Below are 25,383 nucleotides of genomic sequence, written 5' to 3' on the forward strand. Positions count from 1 at the left end.
GCGTTCATCCAAGGTAAGAGGGTTCAAATGGCAAAAATTAAAAGCCTGCAGTTTCCTACTTCTGTTTTTAACATATCATATTGATACACAGCCAGTTTTTAAAGCGACAAAAGGTTTCTATCAAAATATCAAGCAGCAAGAAGATGCGCTACTTCTACATTGTCAGCACGGCTGTATTTTACTGCATCCTTCCTTGCTCCTTGCAACCACCGTCGATGATTATAAAACAGCAACGGTCTGTCTGCACTCCGAAAGGACAAATTAATCTTCTGGACACCTGGCTCTTACAATCAAATCCTAAGCAGAAATTTCCAGGAACTGAAATAATTAATTAAAGGTTGGTTAAAATATAGGTTAAAAAACGCAGCTGTGAGCTCCCTCGGCCTGTTCCAGAGGGAGGTGCTGGCACTGGGATGTCACACCAGCAGGGTCCAGCACACTGCTCAGCACTGACCCCTTTATTCTGCTTTGGGTGCAAGAACAGTCAGCTTATCTACACATTTTTTTAACTAGTCATCAATGGACTTCGAGCATCACAAACGCAGATACAGATACTACTGCCAAAAGCATGAATGATTTCTATCAGCAAAGCACACTGACAGCAGCAGAGCTTTGGCAAAACGCCTGCTTCCCATGGCTACTGCCCTTAGGGCCACGCCTGGCTCTCGCAGTATGCAGTGCCTCGAGCATCTTTGGGGTTTCTAAGCACTGCACGACTGCAGATTCCAACTCTGACCACCTTTCCTTGCCAATCAGAGCAGAGACGTTGCAAAAATTGGGAACTACAGCTCTTTCTGGGTCAGTAAGTCTGTGTTTTTCCCCATGTCTGATTGGCTGGGGCAACTCCACCTCAGCGTTAGTGTTGACAGAAAATATGTGCTGAGAATTTTAGCGTTCAGGATGTTCTTTAGTCATTTTGGTGATCTGATGTGGCACAGGAAATATTAGTGCACATTCTGTGTTTTCAGTCGCGCTCACCTCGCCATTGTTACAGAACGACAACAGAAAGGGGCAGATGATCGAGACTGAAATTGTAAGCGCTGTGACAGGAGTCAGAGTTGGAGGAGGAAGGTGATAAAGATTCAGCCAAATGTTAAACTATTAGCTCATAGTCCGATATTTTAATTTCCATCCTGCTCTCAACAAACCTACCTCCAAATTTGGAGTCTGAGTTGCACAGTGATGCTGCCCGTGCTACGCCTCGCCCATCAGCGCTCCAGAGCGACCTCAGCGCTGCTCCGCCGGACAGCTTCCGTACCTCGGCTGTGAATTTAATGTACAATTAGGTAAAGATGAGCTGCCCTTACAAGTCACGCCACCAAGACCTCACTTACATCAAGACCTTACTGCTCTTTCTGCAGGGCTCAAAGTGTAGTCTGGATTAATGATGCAATGAGACCACTGCATCAGGTGCACTCTGGGTACTGTTCCCCTCCTCTGCTTATCAGCAGATCTTCAACGTTCTCTTCCCAATGCAGAACAAAGCTGCTCTTCCCCTGGCAGCAGCCCCATGTGCAGCCCTTCCTGCTAGCATAGAACATACAGGCCTCTGAAACCCCACCAGGGAGCTGAGCAGATCCCACCGGTGGGATCTTCCACCATTTACTTCCTCAATGCACATAAACGAAGATGGCCTTTACCTCATCAACCTCAATATTAATTCCTTGCTGTTTTCATGTGTCTATCAATGCCACTACAACAAAGAAGGCTCTAGATACAGGAGTTCAGCAGCAGCCACAGAAAATACCAAGAAGTCAAGTACACATCTTTCTTCCATTTAAAACAATGTTCTTTTAAAGCCCGTTAAAATCCAGCACAGGACAGGATGGTGCTGCATGTCCCAGCAACACTTCAGAAGAACATTACATTTAATATCCAGATTTCAAAACAATGTATTAAAGGTTTGCACAACTTCCAAAAACAAACAGCACATCACATCCCGAGCTCCAGCTCAGCTTCGGGAAGACAATGACCTAATCATGGCCCTAATTATAAGCCATGGGAGCTCCCAGAACAGGGCTTGGTTCGGGAGCTGCTGGTTCTGTGCCCACACTCTCAGCCCAGCTCCTGCCCTAAAACTGCAGCCAACATCCCAGGGAAAAGTGCTGCTTCTGCTGTCTACTGACCATAAGGGAGAGGGGACAAGGGTGAAACCCTGGACACCCCTGCATTGAGCCTAAAAATTAAGAACCATTGACAATAACTTGTGATTTAAGCATGCAGCCTCCATGGGCTTTCCAAGCGAGGTGAAAGACTCTCTGTATTTATTTCCACCACTTTTGCATTGCCATGGGTTATTCTAATTGATTAGTGTTCTCACCAAATTAAAGACACAGCACACAGACAGCCAGTGCCAGTGAAAAAATATGGCAATAGCAAAAGTTTACAAATTTAATTTGCAATTGCTTTAGCAAAACAGCTCAGTCCACTCCTTCAGTTTTGGAAAGTAATCAGCTTGTGCTAGAGGAAGTTATCAGCTCCCAGGAGCAAGCGGCACAACGCAGCCTTATTTCATAAGAGATGATGACCAGTTTTTCAGTTAGGAAGAGGTGGATACTGCAAGTGAGGCAATGCCACATGCCCTAGCATCGGGGACACCAGAGCTCAGAGGCAGTGACTTGACACAGCCACGCAGAGCCCCCAGGGGCAGCGCTGGCACAACAGGGACCCCAAAGTCAGCTCGTACATGGGCAGAAGAGGGGAAGTTCCATCACCTACAACAAAAGGGTTAAGCCAAGATTCCAGTCCCCTGGTTCCAACCGTGCAGCCAGCACTCCCTGCCCAAATTACAGCAGCGCATGCCTCCAACAGATGCCGCTTAGACAGGGGCTTTCCTTGCCCCGAGGTGCAGTTCAGTTTGTCCATTCTACTGTGCAATTACAGAATCAATAAAACATCTCTTTGAAACTCCCTGGACTAGTGCCGACACGCAGACAGTAGTCAAGCTGACATTTTTTGCTGTTTCCGTTATTACTACCGTCAAGCATTCTGAGAAGCAAGACATCAAAACCCGGGCGCCGCAAAGCAAAGGAGGAAAAGCAGCGCCGAGCTGAGGTTTTGTTCAGAGCATCACGTTGGTGCGCAGCCACATGGCACCAGACATACCTGCTAACAAAATCTGTTCCAAATCCTCAAAGCAGGCACTGGGAAACAGGGCTTCCGACACATGTGTGCCCCATCCTCCTCTGTTTAAACACAGCCATGTCCTCGCTCGCTATATTTTGAGGGAGGGATGTGGGGTAGAGCACCTGACCTAAACAGTGACGCTCTGATTCAGGGACCGAGGGGCTCATGCAAAGCAAACACCGTGTGCCCTATTGCTGATACGTGCTCATGCATACGGCACGAAACGTGGGCTCTGTGAGCACACTGGGAGGTGGGGCTGAAGTCTCACCATCCGTCTGCTCCTGAGCACATTGCATCAAGCATGGGCACAGACACGGAAACTGGACAACACCAAGAGTGGGACCTGGAAGGAAAGAGCAGGGCTATGGGGGGGGGGGATGCTGAGCTAACACGTTCAGTCACCATTCCTTCATCAAACCAATGATTCAATGGGGACTTACATAACTGGGGACATGCCCAGCACAGAGGCATTCACTGCCCACAAAAATGCAACTTTTTTCCTTCTGTAACAATTAGCCAAGTCTGCCTAAATAAATGGAAAATGTAACACTGAAGGTCTTAAAAACACTTCCTGAAAATTACCATCTTCAGATGTTTATTTTCCCACTCACTACATTAATTACAAATTATTTAATCATTCATTTTGAGCTCCAAAACCTGGCATGTACTGTCAGCATCCCACATACCTACATCTCTAGAAAAAAAAAAAAAAAAAAACGTTAAAATTCTTCCAACTACTGCTTCTTGAACATCTCCAAAACTTGCATCTGGGGCAAGACAGAATCTCAGCTAGCCCCACATGGGGCAAGTTCCCCTGACTCACTGTCAGCTGGGTCACGGCAACCCACCCTGAGAACCCTCAGACTCCTCTCCAGCTCATCACTGGATCTCCCTTAAGCAGTTACTGCCAGATGGACTGACTGCATGCCATGGTTGCACATCTACCCTCTAAGAAGCTTTGCTAGGTGGAAAAGGTGGCACCAAAAAGCTGCAAGGATGCTCAGCATCATCTGACTCTTAAAGACCTTTTGCATTCTATAGTTTCTTAAAACTGCTGTAACAGTTGCATCTCAGCACTCTTCCTCCAAGGTTATGCGAGATTCAAATGGTTTACAAATGGTTACAAAGCCCCTAATAACAAATCTGTTTAATCTGAAGGCTCTTTTGCATTCCCATGTCCCAGGAGATGTATTGATGCACACTGGCACCAATGCAGTGAGGGCAGTAAGGAGCACTGCACCCATCCCACAGGCACGGAAAGGAAGGCCAGCTACCTGCCTGGTTCTACACACATCAGCTGCATGAGAAACACCACCTGACACTCCCCTGTTTGAAGGTGAACTTGCAGAACTGCATTTCCTTTCAGAGGATGCTCACCTGTCTTCTCCAGAGACCATAGGCCAAACAATAACTCATTTGGAGAGCAACTGATTTTGAAGAGGTTTCACATTTGGCTGCACACAAGGAGGAAAGAGGAGAGGAGGTGCTTCACACCCAGATTAAGGCTGAGCATATATTGCATTTTCTCTCCAAACCAGTTCTCTTTGTGGTATAAGATCGCGGGTGTTTTAACTGTAAAAACTCACTTTAAAGCGACCGGAGCTGAAGACAATGAGGTTGTGTCATCTGTACAAATATTCTGTACTGGAATGAGAATGCCGGTCTACCAAAGGAAGTTCTGGCTGAACACAAAACAGTCAGAGCAACCGAAACCGAGAAGATCCTCAAGCCCGGCTTGTTAGGAGTGACCTAAAATGGCCCAGATTTGACTCACCCCTCGCTACCTCCTCCATCAGAGGATTCAAAGAGAAACTGCAACGCAACCTTCATCGCTGCAGCACAACTGCAACATAGCTATTCTCTGTCATAAAAGAGAAAAACAAGCTGTGGGCGCCTGAATGCTGATAGATCACTTTTGCTTTAAGAGTATATAATGTCAATCAAAACTGCATTCCTTATGCTCATCACAGGAGCCTGCAACCAAGCAATACAAAAAATCTCATCTGAGTTCAACTAGTAATGTGTTCAAAGGCTTCCCAATCTGCTCTGTCTCTGGCATCGGCATCAGACAGAGAAGCAGAGACTGCAAAAAAAAATAATAATAATAAAAAAAAAAAATCTCTTGCTGGGCAAAAGAGAAAAGCCTCTAAGCCAAAATAAAAATAAGTATTAAAATGTGTGTGTTGGACTAAAAGGATATACAGCAGGTTGAAATGTGCTATATCTTCCTCACAGTGAGGAAAGACCTCGATAACTCACCACCAGCTTTGATCACTCGTGAGCTATCAGCTATTTCTTTGCTGCTCGAGTAAATATAAGTCATTCACAGCTGAAACATAATTCCTCTCTCTTTCCCCTGCCACTATATGTTGTGTGTGAATATGTCTTGTATATAGGCACACTAACACAGCGTGCTGTTCAAATACACATCAGAGTTCACCAGATGGTGGGGATTGCCAGACACTCATCGCTGCCATGAGTTAGGAGCCACGGTGTAACTCATGAATGATGCGTCTAAGCTGTAAGTGGATTTTGCATACTTACATTACTCTTACCAGCATAACGCTCTGTTCTCTGTTCAACCTGAGACAGTTTATAATTGTACAACCTCGAGGAGTGCTGGGTGCCATGGTTTGTTCTCCTCCCAGAGCCCCGAAGGAGCTCTTTTCATCTGGGGTTATGATTCACTCCCGTGCACACAGGATTAGACGCGGTTTCATAAAACTGCGTCCACAATCAGTGCCCATGTTTGGGCACAATCTGAAACCCAACCTCAGAAAAACAAAGGTGTTTTACCAAAAATACTCAAGGTTTTAAGAGGTAATCATCTTAATTATGCATAGGAAAAATGCATGAGATTGGAGTCAAGGTTTTGTGCACGGGCCTCAGCATGCAGTTGGGCATTAAGATACTTGGGCAATAAATTATGTGAGCACAGGCTGCTAAGGATGTGAATGTTGGGTGAATTGGCAATTTCCTAGTCTTTAATTAATGATGGTGTTGAGAAAGAATGTGGCCTTCCTTCTAAATTAACAATGCTTTTTAATCAGCAAGTGAATCTGCCTATTTAACGTGGAAGGTAGCTCTAGGCTTGCAAAGAGCATCCAGAAGGAAGCTGGGAACCTGGCACTGCACTCCTGGTCCTACCAGTCCCCTTCATGGTGCCCAGCACAGCCACGTCCTGCCCCAGGTCTCTAACAGCCAGCAGGAAGGGGAACCAAGCAAAAATTAAGGGGGAAAAAAAAAAGAAAGAAAAAAAAAAGAGGGTTAAGAGTGAGGAGGAAGGACTGCACAGAGACTCGCTCTGGATTCAGAGGCAGATGAGGATGTTTTAGAGCATCCAGATCCACATTCCACCAAGGCACAGCAGCCTTCCCGGTGTACATAACTGTCTGGCCCCAAAGCAGGAAATAAGGAAAAACAAAAGGTCTGAAAACCAGAGATCACACAGCATCTCTTTTGTTGAGTGCTGCAGCCAGTTCCATCTCCAACCCAGAGAGGCCTTTGGGAGCTCAGCCAACAAGAGGACACAGCACCAAGCTAGCTGATAACTGAGGTAACTGTCCTAGGAAGCACTCATTTTACTACTGCTTTGCTAATCTATTCCTAGCAACCACACTGTACCATCTAGATACCAAATATAATTCACCTTTCTTATTTTTAGCCGCTCACAATTCCCACCTCACAGACAGTCTGTTGAACAAAATCATAAACACTGTGCCATAAACACTTACAAGAGACACAATTTTAAAGGTCAGGGATGTATTCTTACCTAAGTGTAGAAGTTTAGAACAGTCTAGTGGGTTTCAAACATTAAAGGAAGGAGAGGAAAAAAAACACCAAAAAAGTTACAAGCAGCATTTGTTATTTGAAGGTTTTTCTAAGGATGGGATGCCTCCAAGGGTTACGGCTTCAGCTCCAGTTAAGCACACTGGCTTGCTATCCAAAATTTCTTTGAACTAACAAAATCCCTGGAGGTTATCAGATTGGGCTGAACGCGGACGAAGGTTTTCAACTCCTCCCCTTTTATCTGTAAATACCATGAGAGGAGCTCTCTACCACCGTAAGTCAAATAGTTTCCTGTCTTGGCTGGGAACCACCTAGGCAAACACTGGAGGCCATGAAAAACAGCCTGACGGGGGCTGCGGGGCAGGAGAAGGCACTGTCAATCACTGCCAGCTCATCTGGCCCAGCTCTCAGGAGCGAGTTTCGGCACGACGCGGCTGGTTACGGACGAGTACGGCACATTTCTGACTGCAGACAGCTCCGTGAGCCCAGAGGGAATGCTGCCTCCCCACCCCTCCCAGCACAGGGATGGTCACCCAGGCCGTACCTTCCCACCCAGACAAACCAACTTCCCTGTTGGCACCGGTGAGCACTAAAGACACAGAATGACACAGAATGGCCAGGGTTGGAAGGGACCTCAAGGATCATGAATCTCCAATCCCCTGCCACATGCAGGGCCACCAACCTCCACATTTCATACCAGACCAGGCTGCCCAGCGCCCCATCCAACCTGGCCTTGAACACCTCCAGGGACGGGGCATCCACAGCCTCTCTGGGCAAAAGAGCCAAAACCCACCGTGTGACAACAGATGGCTTGCTTCCCAATGCATGCACCAGGCTTTATTCTTTTGTTGATGCTGATGTAACATTCAGAAGCAGAAAGAGGTGAATCTGGGAGGTGCTGAGAACAGAAGACCCAAGGGGCAGGCACAGGCAGCCTGCAGCATCCTCGGGGTTATTTCTCACTCCAGGATTGGAGCTTTATGCTTCAAATGGGCAAAAAATAGGGCGGTGTAGAAACGTAGCATATGCAGCCCTAACAGAAGCATATGGGGATGGTATGATCCCGGCTGAAAAGACTCAGAGTCTTATATTAAAATGCATTAATCATTTGTCTCTGGAAAGTCCACAGTTTAACTCAGGCTAGTGAGAACTAGGACTACCAAAAAACTACTACTAAAACTACTAAAAATCAGACTCAATTCATTTTTCAGTCCTTCTGCATGATAAATAACAAACCTTAGCCGCCCTATCACCTTTAAAAAGAGACTGTTTCATCTCCTCGTGAGCACCTCAGTCATTTTTATTCAGCCAGACCAGCCACGGGCAGGATGCTCCACAGTGACATTTTCAAAGCTACTTAAAATGTTTTGATTGCCCAAGTTTATACTGATACGAAAGTCTCTTAAGCAATTTTGCAAAACCCATCCTAGAACTTATCACGTTTCTTCAACACGAGGTGCTCGCTACCTCGGAAATGGCTGGTTTTAGGGGGAGCCCCCGATGCCTCATACCAGCTCACTTGTCACCGCTACAAAAACCACTCAGCAGGGCTGCACTTCGCACTGAGAAAGACACAGCGTACTTCTAAGCTCACCTCCAAAAATATGTCATAATTCAAGGGAAGCCAACACAGAAAGCAGCTCAGAAGCCTTCCATGAGCGTGTAACACCGTGAAAAGACAACACAGAGCAAGGTGAGGGTCCCAGCCCCAGCAGAACCCTGGGGTGCTCAATTCCCAGCCTGCAGCACCAACATCTTCATTACTGCATCCCTTCCTTGACTGCAGCCCGCAGTGCAATTGGGGGAGGCGCAGGGAAGCGGTGGCTGTGCTCCGTTCTGCAGCACACTCGGCGATGCAGCACATGTACAGGCCATAAAGTTACCCAGGCAGCTGTTTCGGTTGCCTGAGTGCTGACTACAACCACGGCCTCTGGATGCAAATTACTGACTTTTATAGGTTCCTAAAAACATTTCACTGTGTCTACTGAACAATGTGGGAGTTGTAGAAAGGGCCCAATGATGGCAATGATGTAATTAAAAGCTTTGAGTGGGAAAAAAAAAAAAAAGCCATTAGATTCCTTCTTTCAGACAGAAAAACCAGTGAAAATGTACTTCTTCAAAGTAGTTTAAAAGAAAACGTCAAAGTAAATAAATAAAAAACCCATATTCAGTCCTCCCTCATCCCTCAGATTTCCAATAGCTTCCCCACTCAGCGCCCGTGAAGGAAAACATATAAGCTAGAGCACGTCTCTAAGCCATATACTCTATCTAGAAGAAAACGAGATAGAGAAACTCTCCTATCTAATCACTGGCCCCGTCTGGCAGTAACAGGAGTTACTATCTCTGCCTGCTTGTCAGGAGCTGTGCGAAGCGAAGCGGTGGCTGGGGCTGATAGGGCAGCGGGAGGAACGGGGGCTGCAGAGCATGGCTGTTCTGCACGGGCTGGGGAGCCCCTTCAGCCATGGGTTCCCATGGATGCGGAGGGACCTGCCCCAGCATCACCCCCTGCAATGAGGACCTCTAAAGCATTACGCTGCCAGTGCGCACTCATGGGAATGCCTTGATTACAGCCAGAGCAGGGGAAACACCACAGCCAAATATGCTGAACCTATCCCTTCTGCTCCCCCCATCCCCAAAAATACTAAGTACCCATGCTGGCCATAGTTGGCAGCCCCTGCCCATGTAAGTGCATGCAGCTGACACCAAATGCAAACACAAATGGGAATGAGCCGCCACTGAGCTGCCTGTGCCCAGCACAGGAACTCCCCAGCACGCAGCATTACCGAGTGCTCCACGCACTGGCACGCTGCACAGTGTTGCTCCAAGCATTAGCTATAGCCTTAAACAATCAAGGAACTTTTTTTTTCTGCCCTTTTTTTTTTTTTTTTTTTTTGGAGAAATGATCAAACCGGGGGTGGGGACAGAACATCCTGCGTGAAACCGCATCCTGAACAAGCATCACCACGATTCACTGTAAATAAATACTCTCTCCTTGCAGCACTTCCGTCAACTGTCACTGCCTTGGCTCCAATCACCTTTCAAGTCCAAACAGGAAAGCAGAGAAAAGCGAGTGAGATGGCAGATATGAGGTTTAATTTGCTTTTCACTGCAGTTTTCATTGGTGGTGCGCTTCCAATTCGTCGGCAGTGCCAGCTGCCTGGAATCACTCCTGGACCCAGTTTTTTCCTGTTAACCTTCATAATTGTATTATTATGGGCAAGCCCACAAACTGCGTTACAAAAAAAAAAAAAAAAAAAAAAAAAAGCTGTAAAAAGTGCAGCTCCTACCCTTTATTAGATAAGCAGGCAGATTCAAACCCTGCTGCTGCAGACAGAAAGGCAACCGAGATTTGCTGAAGATGTTTCTTCACCTCTGTTTTACATAATGCGAGATGTGGCCGTTAAAAAAAAATAGTGTAGCTGGAGCAGAGATGCAAAGGGGTTATGGGATGAAATAAGTTTGACCTCAATTTTGCTGAAAACTTACGAAAACATTTATATAAACCTGGAAAGATCAAAGATTCACGAGGATAGCAATGCCGGGTGGGAGAATGCAGGCAGAGCTGCTGGGTACCTGCAGACAGCCCTGCGTGGGGCGGGGATGGTTTGGTGCCCACAAAGCGGATGGAGAACAGAAGGCTGTGAGGAGCTGCCTCTCGTGCGCACCCTCTTGCGGGCACCAATGATACAGGGCAGTCCCAGGGGATGGAAACCAGGGGAGAATGCACCGAGCTCCATCAAAGAGAGCCTAAGCAGAGCTCGGCAGGGGAGGAAAGCCCTTGGCAGGCAGGGGCGCCCAGGTGGGGCTGCCGGGATCCCCTCCCCGCTGCACACGCACGCAGCAATTTAATTAATAAAAGTAAAATTGAAGTACTGCATGTAGCTGCAAAGTATTATTAAAAGCTGTAATGTCTCAAAGGTTCCTATGAAGTCACGTTCTTGCAATTCACCCTTAAGAATTTAAAGACAAAATTACATTTTTGGTAATACTCCGGGGAACGCGCTTTTCTATGCAGCCCATTGTTTGCGTATGATGCATGGCTCTGAGAAAGTGGCATTGTTAGAGGGACCATAAATCACAAAGGGGAAGTTGGATTTTTTTATTTATATACTTTTTTTTTTTTTTTTCAAAAGAAGTTTTATTCCAGCCAGGGCCTTACTCAGCTGCAGCTTTCTGTCCTGTTTGCCTCAGCCAATGAACCAGCGCCAGCCCTGCAGGCACATGCTGGGGGCTCTCAGCCCACCCCATGCTCTTTGCACAGCCCCCCAGAGCACAGAGCTTCCCACAACCAGTGCAGTGCCACGGGTCCTGTCTCACTGATTCCAAGAGAACGTTTATTTTTACTAAAGATAACTCTTCAAGATAAAATCTTAAGTATTTAAAATTCCGCATTGCCTTTTCAAACGTTTACCTGCTGTGGTTTGCTTTCTTAGTGTTCTTCAAGTGATGTCTGTATTTACTGTGGTTATTTACTCCAAAATGCATTATTTCTGAACTTGGAACCAAAGTGGGCTCCATGTTCTTCAAAAGCAAGGAGTGAATGCCAGAATCACTCACAGCCCACACACACCCAGCCCATCCTTCACCCGGCGTGCACGAATTACCTAGTGGCCTGCCTCCTAAGCAACCACAATAAAGTTAACGCTTTGATGAGGCGTGCACATTTTACATCTCGCAGCAGCTGGGAACTCAGCACTCCACAGCACTGCCCAGTTTCATTTTAAACTTTAAACCAACCAACAAAAGCCACAGTCCGGGACATAACGGGTATCGCAACGAAAATATCCCAACGGTTAGAAGGCAGCTCCTTGCTGCGACCAAACCACACAAAGCGCTCTGCAAGGAAAACACCCCACATTCATGAGGCCCGAAAGCCAACCAACAGATGTCAGCCAAGGCCTCCAGGCCCTGGCAGCCCAACCAGGCACCACTGGAACATGATTTCCAGGCATGGCCGAGCACACAGCACCCCCTGCTTGAAAGGTGGGAACCCCAGCACACATCACAGCTCAGCTGGGCATCTTCTAGAAGATGCATCCCAAAACATGGTTTGTATGGTTCACGTCCTGATAGGTGAGAACAATCTCGTGTGCTCTTCTGACCTGCTCAACACCTCTGTTTGTTTTATGCACGTATCCACACATACCAGAAAACTTCAAACAGCACTCATCCTCCCTGCCAAGAAATAGTCAGCTTTTTAGAGCAAACCTGTATCAGCTGTCGATACCTTAATGGCTGCACTAACATTCCCAGCATTCCAGGGCTTCCACTTAAAAAAAAATTAAAAAAATCATAGCATAGCTCTATAAAATAAGTTTCCCTGACACTCCATCCTAGGTCGTGGTATCCTACAGTCTACACAGCTTCGGTCCTATATACACACCCAGCCCTCACTCACCACATCTCTGAGCATTTCTCTGGATGCTTCCTGCTGCAGCACATTACAGGCATGAACGTATCGGTGCTTTTTTCCAAACGTAGTTACAAGTCAGTAACAGGTTAAGCTAAGTGGCAGACATTACTGCCTCGATTCCCAGAACCAAGGAACAGTGTCACTTCATACCAGCTACAAATCTGACCTGCTTCATCTGATTTCTCTCAAGTTAGTCACTACATTCAGAATGTAAGAAGAATAAATTAGCAAGGATTAAGCATCAGAAAACCCACTTAGAAAACCTGACTGTGTTAACATACACATACTGACATTAACATTATATGCTAGTAAACGTGAAGATTAATGAGTTGTATGGTCTAAATACTGTCAACATATAGGATCAGTCCAGTGCTAGTTAACCCTAAATATAAGAAAAAAATCTGCCTTTCTGTTTCCAGAAGCACGTGGCACACTCCACACTCAAACATCTGCTTCCAGGAGAGCTGAGTTCACCCAGCACCGATGGAAGGCCCCCGCCTGCCCAAGCCTCTCAGCTTGGGTGTTTTGCTGCCAACAGGATGCTAACTGTGCTCCATAAAAGGCTCAGCCGTGGTCTGAAATACAGGCAGAAATGAGAGAGCTAACTCAAGCTCATGATTTGAGAACTTCCAACGAGAAACGTTATGGCAATAAATTCCACGTGCTTCCCTCAACTTACACACGTTTTGAAGGATTTCCACTGTGTTGAAGAAGGCCACCCTATGGAAACAATTACAGCGCACAGCCTCGCACCGACTCATCCCAACACAAGAGCCACTGACCCTTCTTTATGGGCATTTTAAATAATTTATGTCCAACCTGAATGCAATCCGCTCTACTTGGCCTCTCCGACCCACAGCGCATCGAGGTTTATGTTGGGTTTCTTTAACATCCAGACCCTGTCATGGGGAGCTGTGATCTACATCACCGCACAACGCGCTCCCCACCACCAGACACCAGGACAGGGCTTCAGTAATGAACCACCTGAGAAGTTCAGGCCAAAAAGAGCCCACATCCTATTGTGCTCTTCATCAGAGTTTGTGCAGACAAGGTCATCATCTTCCTGCCTCCCCTGCAGGATGCCTGGCAGGAAACCCAATGGGAAGGTCAGGGCTTCACACTACACTTCAGAGAGTGGCTTGGGTTGGAAGGATCTTAAAGATTGCCTCATTTCAACAAGGAAGGCCCATCTGAATGCTGCCTCACATGGGGCTCTGGGATGCTCCACCTGTCAGCAGCCCTTGAGCTTCAACAGAACCTTCCTCAGGTAAAGTGCAGGATGCAGGGAGCAGCAGCAGCACCCTGCCTATGTCAACAAGCACAGTGCTCTGTCACAGGCAGGGCAGTGTGACCAAAGGGGACACCTCGGGTCTCCTTTATCTGCAGAGGGGACATCTGTGACCACAAGCTGATCCAACCGAGCGTGAGCTCGATATGAATCGAAGCGATCTCAATCACTGATTTTAATCAAGGCTCATATCAGAAAGCAGGAAACATGGTTTAAATCACTGATTTTAATCTTGTTTTACATTTATACTTTTATGTTTATTTTTGTAAAGAGAGACTGATTCTAATTGCTTAGCAACTTCATAAAATAGATCCTTCCACCAAGTTTAACTCCTCCTGCTAAGCACTTCTATTCGCTCGTTCCCCTAAGTGTCAGGTATTGACTTTGTTAGAAATTAGTATTTTAATTAGTTGGTAATTTTGTTATTTGTATCACTTTTCATCAGCTGAAAAACGGAACTGCGGCAAAACATGCAAAAACATTTCTATTAGTTAAATGCAAGTTCGTTATAGTGCTGGATACGTAGCAAGTTTATGCATTTATACATGTACAATATTTACCGAACATGATCTGCTGCAAGAACACTCAGTTCATCACGAACTCCGTGGTACTGGAGCTCACTCTCTCACACCTTTATTTAATTCACAGACTGGAAAAGGAGAACAAGGTTTCCTGTCTTTCCATCTCCACGCTACTTACTCAGTCTTTAATGGAATCAGCAGAGGGATTCCTTTAACTGTTCCTATCTCAGTGGGAATCGAAATCAAACTCTTTATCTACAGGAGAGGTCAGCAGCAGCTGAAGCCCAGCAGTTCCAGCACAGCCATACTGAACCAGCCAACTGACTATGGGGCCTGCAACAATCTTCTTTCAAACGTCAAAAGAAAAACTGATACATTAAAACAAGAATTACCATTGTGAAACTGTTTTAAAAAGATTTTTAAACAAAACTTCGCAGCCTCTCCATAAAGTCATTTTTAAGAGCTGTCTAAAAATCATTTGTTCTGTTCAATTGCAGGTCCAAAAAACCTCCAACTGCCTCAATTTTGAGCTGAAAAATCACTTTTTTTCCCTATTTGATTGACTTTATGAGTCAACAGACAAAACGACAAGTCTTTTTTAAACTGCAAGCAGCTACTAAAACTTGGGAAACGGTCTGAAGAGCCTGCAGGAGCTGCCTGAGCACCCAGCAGCACCCAGAGCTGTGTGTGCACCTCGCTGCATTAGCGGCAGTTCATGAGAGAACAGACAGAAGTGGCAACACTGCTGCTCTCCTGCTGAGGAGCGGAGGCAGCCAGCTGTCCCAGTGCCTGCTCACACGTGAAATACCTCACCTAAGGGCCGGGGTTTGCCCTGCTGGGTCCCCTGGGTGCACCAATGGCTTTGCCCTCTCCTTCATCTGCTCGGAACGGCCGCAGCACCTGCACCCCACATCCCTCCGTCCCACGTGCTCACAGATCTGCTCCTTGCACTGCAGCCCGCCCGAATCCCCGTGACAAAAAATAAGCTGGTGGGGGGAAAAAGGGGAGGGGGGAGAAAGAATAGAAATTCACTCCATTGACCGCAGCATCTCTACCACACATAATTCAAGGACTAAAGCTGCTATGAATCCTGCGGTGGGGGAAGAACTTTTTTTTTATTTTTATTTTTATCTTTTTCCTTCAAAGAAACTCACCAGAAATAAACTGCTATTCCAACAGGCAAACACTCAATGCATTTACTTTTGGCAAACCTAAATAATAACAACAACAACAACAAAAGCCCTGAAATATCGCAAAGGAACGTTTCACAGAACATGTGGTAAATAAAAGTTTAACAAATCCCCGCAGTGTTACCACCAACACTGAATGTGGCATTTCTTTCCTGAAGGATTTGCAAATCCAGCCTTTCAATAGAGGATTTCAAAAACAATAATTAAAGTCTGCCCAGCGAGGAACGGCCGTTTGGGTGTTTCCTTTGGGCTTCAAGAAAAATTACAATTACACATAAACACTATCTAAACATCCATGTGAGCTCAACCAGGAGGGGCTGAAATGGAAGAATAGTACTGAGCACAGGCAGTTCGGCCCGAGAATACAAATATCTGCTGTTCTGTACACCTTTGAAGGCTATTTCAGAAGTTTACACTTTATGGTAATCGGAGATCCCAATTTGACAGCCCCGTGCTCAGCGCACACCGCCTCCCTGTAAGGCACACAAACACAACGGGATTCACGGCCTCGGTTAAAGGCAGATTAACAGCACAAATCCTTCTCCAAAAAAAAGCAATTTGAAGCAGAAAAAAAAAAGCAACTTATTACAAGAAGGCCGTTTTCCCGTTTATTTTATAATTCCAAGTGAATGGGTGAAGAATTAAGCTATGGTTATTTTCCTGCAATCATAATATACGTGATTTAGTGTATGTTTAAGGGAAAATGTTAACTGAGACAGAAGTCTGTACATGGGTAAAGAATTAGGGCACAAAAACACAGCGCGCTTCTGCCAGCCCATATACAGTCTTCTGAGCAACTTTATTTACTGTTCAGAGCTCACTGCAAATGAGTGAAGCTGTCTCTAATGCCGTACAAATTTGGATATCAGCTGTCCTATGCAAATTCGGCTCTAATTACGTATGCATTACTGAGCTATGAAATAAGTCAGTGTGTTGTGGTATGTGAATACACATCCCGCTCTTGTTTTTGAGCATAATAGTTTTCAGTGTCTGCTGAGTGTTCATATCCTGTGGACTATTTTTTTCTCTCCTTTCCTTTTTTTTTTTTAAATGAGACCCCTTTTCTATTTTTTTAAATGGAAGAAAACACAGCATTCCATTTTTTGTTTTGTGTTTTTAAATGCAATATGAATTGCAGCCACAGGCAGATCTGAAGTTAGAAAGGAAGGCTGTGTTTCACGTTGTGTGATGAATTAGCTTTAAAAAGGTTGAAAAATAAACAAACAACTACCCACAACATTTTTGTGAGCTCATTATATACTAAGCAAGAAGTAATTTTATCCCTATACCCACATTTTATGTTTTGGGCACTTCTATTTCATGTCCCTTGACACCTTTTCCAATAATCCATCTACTTTATATTGGAAAGCCTCACATGAATAAAACTTTACGGCACTACAGGCATTTAGCCTTCCACTGACATTCCTGGCCTGTTCAATTCTGCAATTCAATCAAAATCAAATCTCAAAATCCTCTTGTCAGCCAGCACTGCTTTCATATGCCCGAGCCCTGTGTAAGGATAACTGCATCCAATCTTTCCCCCAAGCAGTGCTTATATTGTTTTATTACAGTTCAATGAGTGGAGTTCAAAATTACATGCAGCTGCCTACTACTGTGGTCTGTCTGTGTTACGCATGGACACAAGTATTGCCCACCAGGCTTGAAATCATTCACTTACTGGTCTGGCAAGAGAGGCTGTGAACACTTCATTGTATGGCAGAACATCCTGCCTGCTAGATCTAAAGAGGGTGATGTTAGCAGATCAGTCCCTTTATAAAAGGATTGCGAAAGCCCTATGAAATGCAACTCAAACGCGCTCAATGTTAAGCATGTGGCTACTGCACATAAAAGCAAAGATAAACCTCAACATGCACTACTCATTCTCAGAAAGCTTGTGAGGGAAGATAAAGGGCTGGAGAATAAAAGGCATCTTACAGAGTTTTTATACGAGTTTTAAACAACGAAGCTTCATTTAGACCGTTTTTATCTTCTCTTCCCCCCTCCATAATCTTCACACTGAAACAAAAGGATGAAACACAAAGCTAATTAAATACAATTTAATCAGATGAACAATGCAACGACTCAAAATCCAATAGCTTAAAACTCCTGCTAGCGATAGCTCCTGTGCAGCGTGGCTGCAGAAAGATAGCATCACGCAGAGCGGGACTGCGATCTGGCACTCGTGGAGCCGGTGTCAAGAGGCTCCTCCCGGGCTGGGAAGAGGGAAGAACTGCAGCCTGAAGGATAAAGGTCCACACTCACACCCTGCCCAGCTTGGCAGCAGCAAATTCACCCAAAGCCCTGAAAGCAGCAGCATTGCTCTGATCACAAGACTCAGCCGGGGGCACCGGCAGCACGATGCGATGGTTAACGGATCGCCCGGCGCATCAGCGTTCAGAATTTTCACTCAGCTTTCTGTCAGCATTTCACAGTATTACAGCAGTGACCAAAACCAAAAGAGAGAGAGAGAAAAAAAAGCCTTTTATCAAAGGTTATTCATCAAATATTCTCCTGTGACTAAATTCTGTAAGGCTAGTAAAGGAGAAAACAGAGGCAGCGCAGTTAGACATCCTGCCGAGAAAAGCTCTCCTGGAGATGAACCCCATTACCTTTCAATACGCAGGCCTGAGAACCAAGCTAACCACATAACAAACCGCCGACCTATCGCAGCACCACAAAACTGCTCCTCTACAAATCAAGTCCTCGTTCCCTCTTCAAAAAAAAAAAGAAAAAAGCACACTCAGCTGCTGTGCAATTGGCTCTGCATTGGCCACGCGGAAACGAATCCAGCCGTGCTTCTGAGAGCCCTCATTCAATAGTGGCATGGATTGCCATGTGTGCACCATACATCCATTAATCTATTTCTACAGCTACTTGGACAAAGCCTGGACAGAAATCTGGAAATGGGACTGTCACTTCTCTGGTCCAAGCCAGACACTGAGACAGAACACATGAGACAAAGCTTTCAGTTCCTGTTCCTACAAGGGTTTGTAGAGGGCCAATCAATCCCAACATTTATTTAGGCTGGGCAGGTACAAGGACAGATTTGGAAAGGTTTACATGGGAACTGAGGTTGTCAGGAACGCTGCCACTGCAGTGGCCCCATTCCCCTTGCAAGTCACCCAAGGCATCACTCAACACAAGGCGGATGCTACTGCAGGAGAGGAGGACGGGGCTGTGGGCACACCAGTGCCCCACGGTGGCCCAGTGCCCATAGTCCTCCTTTGCTTACACATTTACATCCTCTTTTTTGGACCTCAACTCCTGATCAAGGCCACCAAGGAGCACCTTCAGCCAATGAAGAGCAAAGAAAACGCAAGCAGGCACCACAGACAGAAAAGCAAGGGAGAATCATCCAGCACGTGGCCCAGGACAGCTGTGATGCTCATAGCAACTTTGCCCCATTGCTCTGCTGCAAAGCCAAAGAGATGCAGGTGCAGGGCCAGGCTCCCAGCCACCCATTTATCGCCCCGATCGCAGTCTTTACTGGAACACATGTGACTTAGTGAAGGCCTGGATTAATTACACGAACTCCTCCATTAATCAATCAATCAATCAAGCACAGTGCAGTTGAAATATTGAATTACTTAAGACCAGCATCTTTATATAGGACTTTTAAAGGCCTGCTCTGGAGGACCTTATCCTCGATAATTACATTCTGTCTCTCGTGGAAAAGAGCACAAGGGAGCTGGGAGCAGCACGGGCTCGGTGCTGCCCCACAGAGGCATCAGCAAGCTTTATGGCAGCAAGTTCTCCCTCATCACCCGTGAAAGCAGCCACTTGCCTCGGCTTCCCAGACAGCAACACTTCCCTACTTGTTCAATCAGGATCACTAATCAGTTCATTAGGAAAGGTAAGATCAGGATTGCTCAGTCCTCAGTAGTGGCTCACATCCAGCTGGCAGAGTGGGAACAGAGGAAAGGAGAGGTAACAGGGCCATGTGCTGGCACCCCAGGAACACCCCAACACGTGCTTCATAGCTGCAAAACCTATCTGTAGAGATTATCTCGTTTATATAGGGAGATTTCATCCAGAAACCACTAATGGGATCAATCTCTTCAGCAGGGGTGCACCTGAACCAGAGTATTTAGTCACTGAAACCAGAAAGACTTCTACACCTCTTTCTGCCTTCAGCTCCGTCTGGACAAAACTAGTGCAGCTATATCCAGCAACAGGGGAAAAAAGCAAGGATAACAAAAAAAAAATAAAACAGAAAACCAAATCACAGTTGATTTCATGCATATAATCTTTTCAAAATACTGAAAAATCCCTGTAAAAACTTCTCACACTGAATGATAATTGCTGCTCTCCTTAGACAACGAATTGATGAAGCTCTCCCTCTGGAAAGGACTGGCCTAAAACACAGACAAAAATATCTGCTCCTGTGTACTCCTGCCCACAGCAAACATAAATATTTCTGCTATTTTAGCTGCAAAAGTCTGACTGATGTCCTCAGCACCTCCTGCTCCCAGCCCTGCTCCCCATGCCAAGCCCTGCACTGAGCGCAGCCCCTGGAGCACACAGCCCACCATAACCCTGGGACACGGAACCCCGAATCAAATATGTGCAACAATACAAATGCAGCATTAAAAGCAACTTTTTCTTTTTTTTTTTTTTTTTTGCAAAGACAATAAAAGGAAAAGAAATACTTATTACAAGTTCTAAATGTAGGATGGCACAGTATGTTAACATATTGCTGCACATCCTTTACAGAATTACATCCAAAGCTATATTAAAATAATGTTAAGATTGTTAAAATCTAGGCAACAAAGCTGGCAACATCAACATCTAGCACATGCAATCTGGATTTGCACCTTTGCAATGAATAGTATGATAAAGTCTTCAATTACACAATCACATTTCTTCCACGGGATTCCCATCGAAGCTGTAGCATTCCTTTTTACCCATATAAAAACCACACTCTCAGCAGCATGCACTATTTATCTAGCACACAGCATCCAAACCCATAGCTCAAGAAAAGCTACTGATTTCCTCCCGACCGCTTCTCCAGCATCAGGAGTCATGACTTCGATGAAAGGCTTTCCACCTCTGCTTGCAAAGAAGCTTGAGGGCATCACAACCACGTCAGTAGATGAGTCCAGTGAGAGGTACGTGTTAGCTACTGTTTTGATTTACTCAGGAATCCAAGGAACCAATGTGAGCCTGCTATGACTCACAGCCTTCGGGGATGCTACCAGCCCCTGTGCATGGATGGCCCCAACTGGCCCCAGCTGTGGCTGCAAAGCCTAGCTGAACTTCTGCAAAACTAGACACAGGTGCCTCATGGTGGGCAGGCAGAAATGGGAACCAGGTGGCAGGATCAGAGCTATTGGGCATGGAGGATGTGCAAAGCCCATACATTAAAAAGGAAGAATTCTTTTCACTGGGACAAACTGTTGTCATTTCTGCTCACTTAGTTTTTCTATGGGAAGTCTAACAGATCTGGCAGGACCCATGGGCTCTCAGAAGCTGCCTCAAGAGCTGTGGACCCAGAGAGCGGACTTAACTCAGTGGGGTCTACAGGTCAACAGGAAAGCTCCCACTGCAGTCCTTCTCACACCCTGCAGGAACACAGGCTGATGTACTCAGGATCAGGAACCATCTCCCAGCAGCCTCATTTCAAATACTAGAGAAAGTCCCAGGTGTTGTTAAACGAGGTGGTGTGCCTCGGTTCTGCTGACACCCAAACAGTGTTTATGTTCCAGGGAAGGGGCTGCGCTAACGCACAGAAACTGCCAACTATCACATTTTTACCCTGATCTGGAGCATTCTCCATCCTCCCCAGTAATTTGCGCTTTCTTCTCTTTCAAAGACTCCCATAAAAGGCTTTTACAGTCAATACACAGTCTTATTAGCACCCAGTATATACTCTCTTTTACAAAGTACATGTTTACTTTGACTTCCCCGCTACAGAAATGGGAAATTCACGACTGTTGCCATTTCACGTACCAGACTTTCAGAGTCAAGGACATTTCTGAACCTAGAAGCAGGTTATTAAAACAAAAGCGCAATTAAAATAAATCAGCAAAAAATCAATTGAGAAAAGCTTACGCTGCAGTTGCTATGACTAAAGAGAGTTTCGAAAGCCAAAAGGAAGGAGTTAACCTTTGTCGAAATCGCATCAGACAGAGCTTTGGCTATTGCAGTGCACGCTGCAGTGGAGCAGCAGCACCTCCCTACCTGCAGCTCTCCAGGAGTCATACCCAAAGCACTGCCCTTCAAATGTGGGTGACAACCAACAGCAGGTACAGGAGAAAATCTTTTGGATTGAACAGGAAGCTGCAGAGAACTATTTCTGAAATGTAAATGAGACTCTGCTACTTTCATTTTGCTACTGCTGCAGCACCGTGCCGAGATGAAGTTCCCATCTGTGATTTCCAGGACAGGATATCAGCCATTTCTGACAGCATCCATCGGAAACAAGATAGACAAGTTGCTCACATTTTTTTGTTACATAAAAATATTTAATCTTTATCGAGCCTTCCCTTGGACAGAGCTTATGGGAGATAATTCCGTACTGCAGGGAACAATCTTGGAGCAAACAAGCAGCTTTACCAGCCCCCTCTTTCTCATTTTCCTTAAGTAAAGAGTTACAGTTAGAAGAGGACTAAATACTTGAAAAGATAGTTCTGACAAGGCTGTGCTAAATCTTGTACGACTCCTTAGGATACTCTCAGCGAGTCAAATGCTGTGTGGTATCAGACCTCAAGGTTGTGAGCAGAGGAAAATAATTTCAAAGCTCTCACTGAACGGTGGGGCTCGTGGATTACTTTGGTACTGGTGGCAATTTCAGCTCGCTTCCCAGAGACAGTACACCCAGCGAAATCCTTTCCAACACTCGCTCCTTTTTCACAGTATTTTTACTATCCACCACACCAATTTTTCAGCAAAAAAAATGCTGAAGTCAATGATGATGCAATTAAGGCTTTGATTACACGATGACAGCAAATCGATTTTAAAACAGATTATATCAACAGTTGGGCAACAGGAGAGGCAGACATTATGGAAATCAAGCCCCTTAATATCTTTAAGATTCCATAACCCTAGAGAGCATGTTTAATTCACCCTCTTTTATTCCAGATGGTCTCACAAAAAAAACCAAGTTACCACATTCTGGTAGCCCATGATAACACACTTTCGATGACACGATGTTACTACATAATGAAAAAAAAAAAAAGAAAAAACCCAACCCTACAATAAAAAAACCCCAATCTGTAAGTATTTCCCCAGTAAGGTGACATTTGCAGCAGCACACATTTTGAGAGAACCGCAGCACAGCACTTACTGCCACAACCTGCCACCGGACCGGCATCGCGACCGCCTTGTGAGGTGAACCGGAGTTACACGCAAGTATTTAAGAGCAGGATTTGGCTTCAGACACAGCATGAAAGCAGGAATAGGGAACCATTGTGCTGCCTGTTTTCTCACAGCAGATCCCAACCAGCTTTGGCTATGGATCCTGCGCTGCGAGCCAATTTCGAGAAAAAGAGGCTTCGACCCTTTCCTTTCTCTCCACGTCTGTAATCTCCAGGCACGCCGCCCCCAGCCCCACACTGCACTGCACCGCTGAAGGACTTTCTATTCTCATGCCACCTCATTGACACGAGATTACTCCCGAACCACATCCAACCCCGTAATGCCGTGAAAGGCAAAAGCGCTGCCTCAAGAAAGAGGCACAGAGTGGATTATTTCAGTCTTGTTATCCAAACAGCCCTTTTAGATTTATGTAAAAAGTAATGCAACGTTACAGTAAGTGTTAGTCCCCTGGGGGTAACTTAGTGCCTGTATGGATTAATGCACACGCGTAAACACTCATGAAAGCTCATTATACTCCCCAAACCACCCCACTCTCACCATACCATAACCCTACAAAATAAAAACACTTCAGAAAATTTCAGATGATAAACAATGCTATCTCATGTCTGAAGCTCTTCAGAGAGGTGCACATGAGAATCCAAAGCACTCCAACCCCTGCTCCCTAAGCCGGTGGTATGAGCTGCCCATGAGGGAACCCCACACGGAGCACAGCACACAGCACTTGCTGTCTTGTCTGCATGGAAAGAACACCAACATGACCTGAATTTTGGTCGTTTTTTTGTTTTTTTCCAAATGAAATTGTACAAAATCCCATCTTTTTGTTGTTGTTCAACATGTAAAAACCCCACCTCATAACGAACACAAGCTTAAAGCAGTGTCTTCCAATGGACCGTTTTACTCATTCTACAATTTCTTACCCAAATTACACAGGTATAATTATTTTGACACTGTAATGAAAAGAAAATGGGATTTGGGCACTGTGGGTTTATCTAATAACACTGTTTCTTGCCAGACTTCACAGCACTGACAATCACAAAGAGCCCTGTCCATTCCAATAGGAAATATTTGATTTTACTGTAGGAACATTATTTATTTTCACCAAGTCGCTATTATCAGAAAGGATATGATAGCTGAATAATAAAAATGAAATCAAGAAATTCTGGTGTTTCAAGGCTTTATTTTTTTCTGCTCTCACTTTTGACATTTTCTTCCCCTGGAGAGACAAGATAAAGTGCTGTCATAAATGGGTGACTTTTCTTGTCAAATGACAGATTTGATTCTCCATGGCAACCACAAATCAAGGTGCTAGTCTGAATTAAAGCTTCTCTTAAAAGGCGTCTTTATGTTTATAAAATGAATTTAAATTAAATGGGTATTAGGTACAGTTTTTTACCTCCATTTATTTATTGACTAAGGAGCTCTGTACTGCGTGGAGCATATTTGCATTTTAAGGAAAGACAACATATTGCACTGGCAGATGCACAAACAAAGCAAGTTACAAGGTCAGGCTACATATACTAGTTTACAGTACTATGAATGGTATACAGATGGACAGCAAGCAGTTAAGAGGTACTTAAATACTGGAAAAAGCACAAAAATTACCTACAGAGTAACAGATGAAGGAAATCTCTCTTCATTTCATAACACTGCTTTCTTCCACGCACAGTTAATAGAGAGCCATGTAATTGTTGCAAACAGAATGCCAAAAGGGAAAAAATAAAAAAATCAGATGCTTCATCCTGTGCCCTTACGCAGTCTTACTACTGAGCACGATACGCTCTTACAAATGGTTGTTGCTGTGACTTCCAAACATCCAAACTGATCCCAGATTTCTAACTTCAGCTGCTCTAAAAATTCACTTCCCGGAGGTCACAACACATCTGAATCACATTTGGGGCAGCGATGGCCCTGCCCATCCCACATCACCTGCCTTCCTGAAGCCCAGTGAACACAAATTGCACTGCAAACTCTCCTGTGTGATCCTCCCAGAGAGGCAAGAAAAATCTCTGCACAGAACATGTGAGACGCTGGTAGGGTCACGCGTACATTTTCACATGCATTCAGAAACACTTCCAACCCTTCAGGTAGCATTGTTAAAAAAAAAAAAACAAATACACTGCTGGCTTCAGGAGGGCAATTCAGCACGGCCAAGTGCTGCTGGCTCTGCTCCCCACCCCAAGCAGCACTCGCACCAGAGAGCTTCAGAGCTCCGCACCGTCGCTGCCTTTCTCCAGAGTCAAGTGGCTCCACGTTCGCTGCCCTTGTAAGCTCTGCCAAGTTTGATTTGAAGCTTCCTGAAGTTAAAGAAGGTTTATACAGTATTAACACAAGATCTTCTCACACATTTCTCAAGTTATTACACAGCCTTTTATCCAAAATTACAATTTTAAGCAGCGCAGAAAGCTGCTGTTCAGCTCTGCGGGTAGAGAAGGACAGAGGATGTCTTCATCCCTCCACATCACTCCTTCCACATAATGTCAGGAAAGGGCAATAGAAGAGTGCCAGGAAGCGATAACCAAACCTTATCCCTCTGCCCTCACTGCAGCATCCCAGCACATCACTGTCCCGCCATGCAGCCATGCCCCATCCTGCAGAGGGTCCTTTGCTCTGGCCCCAGTGCCCCACCTGAAGGGCTGGGGAGAGGGTGAGCTGCAGCCAGGCCTCCCTGCATCGCTGGGTAAACATTCGCTGTATAAAAATCAAAGGACACTCTGCTAATGGACTACTGTATAAGGAACA

The 25,383-nt window shown here is 45.4% G+C and overlaps 1 protein-coding gene across 10 annotated transcripts in view; it reads right to left on the reverse strand.

Annotated features, from left to right (window-relative positions):
* Nucleotides 1–25,383, reverse strand: part of FOXP1 (forkhead box P1) — a 341,534-nt gene that overhangs the window by 258,336 nt on the left and 57,815 nt on the right. For 7 of the 10 annotated variants that reach the window (XM_048957784.1, XM_048957785.1, XM_048957787.1 and 4 more), the window contains one exon: nucleotides 1,153–1,263. The exons of the other annotated variants lie outside the window; for them this stretch is intronic. The gene's annotated coding sequence lies outside the window, so the exon portion shown is untranslated. The remainder of the gene's footprint in view (nucleotides 1–1,152; nucleotides 1,264–25,383) is intronic. 10 annotated transcript variants of the gene reach the window in all.

Source organism: Lagopus muta, chromosome 11 (assembly GCF_023343835.1).
Source record: "Lagopus muta isolate bLagMut1 chromosome 11, bLagMut1 primary, whole genome shotgun sequence".
Classification (NCBI taxonomy): domain Eukaryota; kingdom Metazoa; phylum Chordata; class Aves; order Galliformes; family Phasianidae; genus Lagopus; species Lagopus muta.